At 33.1% G+C, this 9,704-nt stretch overlaps 1 long non-coding RNA gene across 12 annotated transcripts in view; it reads left to right on the forward strand.

The window, feature by feature from the left end:
- LOC125659838 (uncharacterized) overlaps positions 1 to 9,373 on the forward strand; it is a 48,832-nt gene extending 39,459 nt beyond the window's left edge. For 11 of the 12 annotated variants that reach the window (XR_008798366.1, XR_008798371.1, XR_008798367.1 and 8 more), the window contains 2 exons: positions 6,857 to 9,160; positions 9,278 to 9,373. This is a non-coding gene — a long non-coding RNA (uncharacterized LOC125659838). The remainder of the gene's footprint in view (positions 1 to 6,856; positions 9,161 to 9,277) is intronic. The other variant, XR_008798369.1, reaches the window with a different exon arrangement.
- The last annotated feature ends 331 nt before the right edge of the window (positions 9,374 to 9,704 follow it).

The raw sequence follows: 9,704 nt of genomic DNA on the forward strand, positions 1-9,704 counted from the left end.
ACCACATTTGCTACCGTCAAATTTTATTTCAGAAATTAAAGATGCTCTATCTGAAAATAGTTTTGACTAAAACAAATCTAGCCATAAAACAATTTCTTTTATCATTAATCAATAATAATTAATAAATGTTTCTCTTATATCTGAAAATGATAACTATGCTTCAATACATGTATGTATGCATAAATATTTAACTTTAATCAATTAATTGTTTGGGACTTATTGAAAAAAAAGATGACTTTTCACAATTGTTTAAAACAAATTATTACATTCTTTGCCTTAAATTCATATATTCCTTTCTCTCTCTCTCTCTCTCTCTCTCTCTCTCTCTCTCTCTCCTCTCTCTCTCTCTCTCTCTCTCTCTCTCCTCTCTCTCTCTCTCTCTCTCTCTCTCTCTCTCTCTCTCTCCTTTTTCAAAGCTTTGGGGGAAGTGGACAAAAACCCCTGCTGTCCCTCGGGTCCAATAATTTGACTTATCTCTGATTTAGTTGAAGATATGTGGAGTTAAATTAAAGATGTATGACTATACTGTAACGTAACATATCAATTAAAGATTTGAAGGTTTATTCCATTACTGTACATCAACTAAATATAAATAAATTAAATCCATCTTCAATATTCCACTATTAAAATTTATGTGCAATTGGACATATCTAATTCACTTGATTCTTTTTAATTGAACCAACTTATTTATAATTGAGGCAATTTTTTATTGAACGGAATTTATTTTTCATTACTTATAGTTATGTCCAATTATTTGAAGGTGGATCAATTAGTAAGAAATAAGTTCAAATATCAAAAATATAGAATATTTCTAACATCAAATTTAAAAAAAAAAAAAATTGACATGACCTTTAAATTATATCTCTAAATCAATTAAAGAATGGGTCAAATGTTCCATTCAAACCGGGTCTATTTCATTTAAAATTTGGCTTGATATATCTAATTGAATTGGATCAATTTATTTTTATTTATCGATCATTTAACCTATACCTTAATTTATTTCATTTAGGGATATGTTCAATATGATTTGAAGATAGGTCTTAATAGCAAAGGAGGGTGTAATAAAATTTTTAAAACTGTTTCACTTCTATAATTATGGAGACATCACCTCTATGCTCTGTTCATGCAGTCTACAACTTCCACTTTCAAGCAAAAAACAATAGCAACAAACCTCATGTAATTAATAATGATACATGTACTTTCCACTTTTTATTCAATTAGGCTTCAAAACTCCAATATCTGATTTTTACTTTCAAATTCACTATTATTATCTTATATCCACCCTTGCATGCATGGGTAAATGTCTTAGTGTATATGAAATATTTTTATGATTGAGGGGGAGGGACCCGGGTATGTATAGTATATCTCTTTGTGTCTCTTTGTCTGTTTGCAATCTTATTCAAGGTAGAGATGTCTGAATCAAGGTCAAATCTTTGTACAGGTCAAGCTTAAGGTCATTTATCAATATCAAGGACAAATGGAACATGACCATGCTTTGAAGCATTATAGTGCTTCACAAACACATTATGTTAATTAATTTGTAATTTTATAGCTACAAAAGATTTTTTGTAAGACTTGAATTGAAATCCTTTAAACATTGAAAATACATGTAAGTATTGTTAAAATGAGTTAAATGTATGAATGTATTCATTTTATTTCACAACCAGTCCTTAAAAGTTTTATTTCATTAATGATTTGTTAAACTCCGGGTCTATCACCAGCAAAGGTACTTTTTAAGTAGGTTGAATTCTTTATTCTTGACTTAATGAAAAACTGTGATTTTCACAAGAGAGAATCAAGGCAGGCATTGAAATGTGTTTTAATATATATTTGAGAGAAAGAGAAATCGAGAGAGATCTTGATACATAAATGGAGAAAAGGAAATATTGATTGTGAAACATCTGATTTCATTTTTTTTTTTTAAACCAATAAATTTAACCAAAAGAAGAAAAAAATTATACTTAATGGGAATCATTGTCTTTTGAATAACACTAAGCCGAAAATATACCGTTTCTGTAGCACAGTCTTTAAAAATATGTGTATATTACCAACAGAAATCAATTTTCAGATCAGCATTTTTTTTTTTTTTGGAGCATATGGGAAGGTGACTGAAATAAGGAAAAGGCTTGGACAAGCTTACCTGTGTTGTGTGTCATTTCCAGCCACTACAAAGAGATGGGGGTTTCCACTTAAAGTCTCACAACGGTCTCAGATTTCAGGCATGGAGGCACAAAAAAGTGTCACCACATGGACAGTGTTTAGAGATTGGAGAAGATTACGATGCCACCCCCAGATCTTGGTCTCTATTGGCTGTTTTGAAACTTGAGTTGGTGGAAGTTGTTTTCGTAGACATAAGTATTAAAATAACTAATAGATTGATATAGATGACCTAATGACACTTGTTCATGTAATTATTGATTTAATGGACTTTTGAAAATAAAAATTAAGTCGAATTGTTTTGATACAGTCAATGCTTCAGGGCCCATTTGAAGTGCATTAAAGAGCTGATTAAAGATGCATAAGCTTTTCTGGAAATGGTGAGAGGTCTAATGTAATTATCATTATAACAACAAATTCAATGTGAGTAAAATTGTTTTAGTTTATTAGCAAATTTAGATACAAAAAAATCAAAACTGTATTCTTTGTCCTTTTTTCACACATGTGGATTAAAGTGTTAAGCTGGAAATCTGTATCCTGTTTGTTATACAGATAGAGGGATTAGAGACAATCTAATTAAAACTAGATGTTAGATCCGCGCTCACATACTCCATCGCTACACAAACGTTTGTGTAGTGAGTATGTGAGCGGATCTAACATCTAATTTTAATTAGATTGGATTAGAGGTATATGGTTATTTCAAATATCAAAGGAAAGGCGTGGTCATTATTCTGTGATATACCTTCATACATAATAACTGATTATGAGAAAATTGATACACATCTTACTTGCCCTTCATGTTTTGCTAATTATAATACAACAATAAAGTTAATAAATGATAATTCACTTTTATAATGATCATAGAATTAATCAATATGAGTCACAATACAAATTTATAAATGACTGAAGAATATTTGTCATTCAATATAAATCAATCGTCTGTTTTTCGAGATCAATACAAGTAAACAAACATGGCACAGACGAGTTAACCCTCTTCCACGTATCTGTAGCTTTCTTGGACTGTGTATTCAAAGCAGTTGATATAATCCGTCAATGACACATTCTAAATACTGGAAATATTTTTCACAATAGATCTAATATACCCTGTCATCTCATCTTTTTCATCAGCAAAAAACATATTTAGAAACTGTTACACGTATGACATCATGGAGTCCTAATTATTAATTATATAGGTAAATGAACAACTGTATATTTCTGAATAGAAATAAAGCTCTTGTTTTCGTGTATGTTTGGATAATCTCCTTGATCTCGAAACGTTGTTGAAATATAAAAGCCTGTTGCCTAACACCTTGAATTTTAGATTTCAAAACCTTGGAGGTTATCCTGCAATATTCACGAAAACACGATCTTTATTTCTTAAATAAAACAGAAATTTTTTTTTGCTATATATGAGGTTGTAAATTACCAAAATTCACAACATTGATACACATATCCTATATTTTCAATTTAATTTTGATGAGTTTGTAATTTGTCCTTAATAATCTCCCCACAAAAACAATTTCATATTTTCCGTACCACATGTAAAGGGGAGGGAGAGGGGTTATATCGGAAAGGTACATGACAGCAATATTGTCACAAGACAATAGCAATGGAGGACTGACAATGACAAATAATTACCTCGGAATCGTTGGAAAAACTCGAACATAGTCCTAGTTTTGTGGCAAGAACTGACCAGCCCCTAAACATAAATGTCTTCCATGATTAGTGTTTTGCACAAAGTTTCCAATAATTTGTCATGTGTTGGAAGTTAAATATTATTCAGGGGAAGGGGGAACGATTATTTCAAGGTTTTAGCTCACCTGAGTTAAAGGCTTTTCTGATCAAAATTCAAAGTTAAGCATGGGATGCCTGTAGATATTAAGAAAATTCTTTGAAAATTCTACTAAAAACCACATGGGTACAATTTGCAAGCAACTTCTGTGAGTGTAGATTCCACAAAAATGTGGTTTCAAATTCCGATATTGAAATACACAATATACAAAAATTCGTTCAAAAAGTTCTCAAGAATCACAAATTCTACAAATTGTCAAATCAATCATGCAAGCATTCTTGTATTATGTAGATTAAAATTTGTTTACATTGTGTTCTCCAGGGCCAGCTAGATGGGGCCAAATTAAAGTTTTATGTTGTATAGAGAAATATTTTCTGTAAAAAGTATTCTGAAAGTTGGGACGTCTACAGTTTGTTATTCTAGCTTATTAGATTTAAGTTTTTAGCTCACCTGAGATAAAAGCTCGAGTGAGCTTTTCTGACCGTCTGTTGTCTGCTGTCTGTCAGTAAACTTTTCATATTTTCAACTTCTTCTCCAGAACCATTGGGCCAATTTCAACCAAACTTGGGCAAAAGCAACCTTTGGTGAATGGCTATCAAGTTTATTCAAATGAAGGGCCATGCCCCATTTAAAGGGGAGATAATCACAAAAATAAGGTGGGGTCATTTAAAAGTCTTCTTCTCAAGAACCACTGAGCCAGAAGAGCTGAAATTTACATGATGGCTTCCTGACATAGTGCAGATTCAATTTTGTTAAAACCATGACCTGCAGGGGTAGCATAGGGCCACAATAGGGGATCAAAGTTTTACATACAAATATAATGGGAAAATCTTTAAAAATCTTCTCAAGAACAAGTACAAATTTACGTGAAAACTTTCTGACTTAGTGCAGATCAATTCAAGTTTGTTAAAGTCATGGCCCCCAGGGGTAGGCTGGGGCCACAATAGGGGAATTACATTTTTTTTAGTTTTACATACAAATATACATGTATAGAGAATTTTTTTTTTATCTTCATCTCAAGAACCACTGGGCCAGAAAAGTTTACATTTACATGAAAGCTTCATGACATAGTGCAGATTCAAGTTTATTAAAAATTATGGCCCCAGGGGGTAGGATTGGGCCCACAATAGGGATCAAAGTTTTACATACAATTATATAGAAAAAATCTTTTAAAATCTTCTTCTCAAGAACCAATGGGCCAAAGAAGTTTACATTTACTTGAAAGGTTCCTGACATAGTGCAGATTCAAGTTTGTAAAATTTATGGCCCCTGGGGGGTAGGTTGGGACCGCAATAGGGATCAAAGTTTTACATGCGAATACGTAGGGAAAATCTTTAAATATGGGCCAAGGTGACTCAGGTGAGTGATGTGGCCCATGAGCCTCTTGTTTCAACATACCTTGACCACCAGGATACTTGGGGCCACTGTGAGTTAAGGGTATATAAAGTTTTACTTTAGAAAATATTGGAACATTCTTTAAAAATAATTTTCTTAATTAAGTAATCACAAGGGTACAATTTCAAAACTATAATACTTGTACAAACATATTGTAGTGAAATTTCATTTTATTTTTTTTTACACTATATCTCCCAAGGCCAGGGCAGGACCACAATAGAGGGTTACAAACATTTAGGAAACTGCATGTTTTTAAAAGGTTCTCAAGAACCACAAGGTTATGTGATTTATCAAATTCAAACAAGAATCATCATGTAATAAACATTGAAGTTTTATATTGGAAATCATTTGAAAGTCCTTTAAAACCTTGTGAAGAAGTGTGAAGGTAAAATGGACTTGAGGCTTGTTGTGCACTACCAGTCTTTTTAGCTCAAATGTCTGTCTGTCCATCTGTCTGTAAACTTTTCATTTTCATCTTCTCCAGAACCAGTAAGCCAATTTCAATCAAACTTGGTATTAATCATCCATGGTGAAGGAGATTCAAGTTTATTTAAATGAAGGACCATGCCTCATGGGGAGATAATCAAGAAAATACAAAAATAGCATGGGGTCATTACAAATCTTCACAAGAACCACTGGGTCAGAAAAGTGGAAAATTATGTGAAAGTTTCCTGACATAGTGCAGATTCAAGTTGTTTGTTAAAATCATGGCCCCCAGGAGTAGATTGGGGCCAATAGGGGATCAAAGTTTTACATGTGAATATATAAGAAAAATCTTTTAAAATCTACTCAAGAACCACTATATAGGCCATAAAAGTGGAAATTTACTTGAAACCTTCCTGACGTAGTACAGATTAAATTTAAGTTTATCAAAATTATGGCCCCTGGGGGTAGGGTGTGGCTACTATAGGGGATCCAAATTTTACATGTGAATGTATAGGGGAAAATCTTTTCAAGAATCACTGGACAAGAAAAGTTGAAATTTACATGAAAGCTTTCTGACATAATGCAGATTCAGATTTGTTAAAATCATGGTCCCAAGGGTAGGGTGGGGCCACATTAGGGAACCAAAGATATACATGCAAATATATAGGAAAAATCTTATCAAAAATCACAGGGTCATAGGAGTGGGAATTTACGTGATTTTCAAGCTTCCTGATATAGAGTAGATTCAAGTTTGTAAATCTGATCTCAGTGAGTGATTGACCCCAGGGGTAGGGTACGGGGGCCACAATAGGAAATCAAAGTTTTATATGCTGATATATAAAAGAAAAATCTTTAAAAATATCCCTTTAGCTATTTAAGCTACCTGGCTTTTATATTTTGTATATACATGTACATTGTTTACGACAAGAACTTTTGTGTAATACAATGGTGTGTGTGATCTTGTGAAGTCTGACCTACTTTTAATGAAAATGTAACCTATTTAACATGTTCTGAACTATTTTAGGTTTAAGATCTTTCATATCTTGTATATAAATTAAATGACATAACCTTTCATTTCATATCAAGACCTTTGTCCTTGTGACCTTCAACTTGAAGTTTGACCTACTTTTCATCAGGAACTATTTTAGGTATAGGGATTTTGTGTATAGATTATTTATGACAAGACCTTGTTATACTTAAATCTGCTGTTTGACCATGTGACAGTGACCTGAAACTTTGATCTACTTTTAATAAAAACCCTGACCTATTCAGTATCTCCTGAATTATTTAAGATAGAGCTTTCATATTTTATATGTAGATTTCTTATTCCTTTTGGGACCCTAGGGTAACCTGATTAAGATAGTGCAATCTCTAGAATACTCTTTACTCCTGCGTATCTGGTGCATAGTTATACTGAGCGTGAAGGCATCTACCAAAATTGTGTATTTCATGACCCCTGGGTCAAATTTCAGGGTGGAGCTATATGGATCAAACAGTGAATATACATTCATTGGTGAGGTCTTATTTGAGTGAAAAAGTCTTGAAGGGAATGTAAAATGTAACATACAAACAAACAAAACATTAAATGTTTAAAAATCGCAACTATTCCTGAGTATCTAGTACAAACTAAAATTTTCAAGATATCTTTTAACCTTCATCATATCTTTTACAATATAAGAGGTACAGATTTCATATTTGACATGTGTATTTCTTGTGGCAATACCTTTGCATTGGTACCAATCTTGACCTGTGACCTTTACATTGACCTTTGACTTATTTTTAGAAAATTTGAATATAAGCCATATCTTTTAAATCATAAGACTCCTGGTACTGTTTTTATACCTTTGACTTTTCAAAAATTCTAATATAAGCCATAATTTTTTCCCTGCAAGGCACTGCTTTCATATTTAGCATGTGCATTTCCATTGGTACTAAATTTGGTGACCTTGAAATTGACCTTTGACCTACTTTGAAAACTTTGCTAAAATATTGTAGTCTGGGGGCATTCAGTGTTTCACAAACACTTTTGTTTTAAATTGTAACCTCAGCTAGTGTTTTCCTAATCCTTTTCTGAATGCTATTTGATGAAGTATTGTTGTTTTATGTTTATATAGATATATGCTAGGCTCTAAATGAAAGAAGGAAATATCTGTTTTGTCCACAGCTTTTTAATTGATAAAGAATAAGTTTTCAAAGAATGTTACATCTTTGTCACCACGTTGTCCAACGTTTGAAATAACTGGAAATTACAAAAACATGTCTTTCTTTTGTGAAATTATGACATTTTTAATGAAGCCTTGTATTGGCAAGATAGAGTCAAAATTTGTATCAAAGCTTTCTTATATAAAAAATTTTGTTCAAGCTATGAATATCTGTCACAGTAGCCAAGTGGTTAGGGCACTCACTCAGGAGGTCCCAGGTTTGATTCTCCAGCACTGCTTCAAACCTAACTATCATGAACCTTAAGTAGTGACTAGTGATTACTTCTCCATCAAGTGCCCAGCATTAAATGCAAAAGTCACAGGTCTTTCAGAAATTACTTTTAATCACGGTAGGTGTGGACACCATAAAGAAACCTTGCTACAATAGCTTTGTACATCAAGCATAGGTCAAAACATAAAAGTGAAACTCTCAGATGGAATGTGAAACAACAAACAAAAATATCAAGCCAGGAGTATCCTGTCATGTAGTTGACCTCATGCCAAGGGTAGGCTACAATGACCTCAAGCCAAGGGCAGGCTACAATGACCTCATGCCAAGGGCAGGCTACAATGACCTCATGCCAAGGTCAGGCTACAATGGGGCTTTAACATATGTATTAGGAAAATGCAATAGGTCAGGTGAGTGTTGTAGCTCGTGGGCCTTTTGTTTAAATGTCAGATAGTTAGAAAGAGGGGCTTTCTGACTATGTGGGATCACCATCCTTAAACAACCTCTCACAGGAACCGTATTGTGGTATTGATATGAGCAGTCAGCTACACTTCATTTTGTAACTCATCACAGATTTGCCGATGTCAATGACCATAATTACCAGAAATAACAAAGGAAGTGTGGGTGGAATTCTTCTTAACAACTTTTTACAAAATTAGCCATTTTCTCAAATTCTCAGTTTTTACTGATTCTGATTTTGAAAGTATTTGATGGAAAGGTCATATGACAATAGATTATCAAAAGATGGAGAAAGAAAAATCAATATATACTGGGGAATGCCTTCCTGCTTCAGGGACTGATTGTGTGTATACTCCATTATGACATGTTATTAACATTAGAATATAACCATCAGCCTGACATTTGTATTTCCACCAGCTCTGCATTGTTAAACAAAGACACCCACTGAAGACTGATTGAAGCATTTCATGATTGGTTAGGAGGAAATCTTGGGCTCAGATAGTAAGGAAACTTAAATTGTTATTTATAAGCTCACTGTGAATTGTAATGCTTATTGATTGATATATACTGTAGGGAATGAGACTGTGTGTTTTTATATATTTATATTTTTTTATGCAGTGTTGCAGACTTGAGAGGAAATTGCATGACTAAATGGATTTTTGACGAGGATTTTACTTTGTATGATACAAAATAAAATGAATGTGTACATTGTTATCTCTGTCTGTATTCTATAGTATATATATATAATGGATGATGAATTGTATTTCAAAAGACAACTTCATATCAGAAAATACAATACATGTAGTATTGTCATTCAGAGCACTCGAGCCATTCAGATGACCGGTAGATTTATATCACTCGAGCCATTCAGATGACCGGTAGATTTATATCACTCAAGCCATTCAGATGACCGGTAGATTAGATCACTCAAGTCATTCAGATGGTAGATTAGATCACTCAAGTCATTCAGATGACCAGTAGATTTATATCACTCGAGCCATTCAGATGACCGGTAGATTTATATCACTCGAGCCATTCAGATGAC

Source organism: Ostrea edulis, chromosome 9, assembly GCF_947568905.1.
Source record: "Ostrea edulis chromosome 9, xbOstEdul1.1, whole genome shotgun sequence".
In the NCBI taxonomy this organism is placed as follows: Eukaryota; Metazoa; Mollusca; class Bivalvia; order Ostreida; family Ostreidae; genus Ostrea; species Ostrea edulis.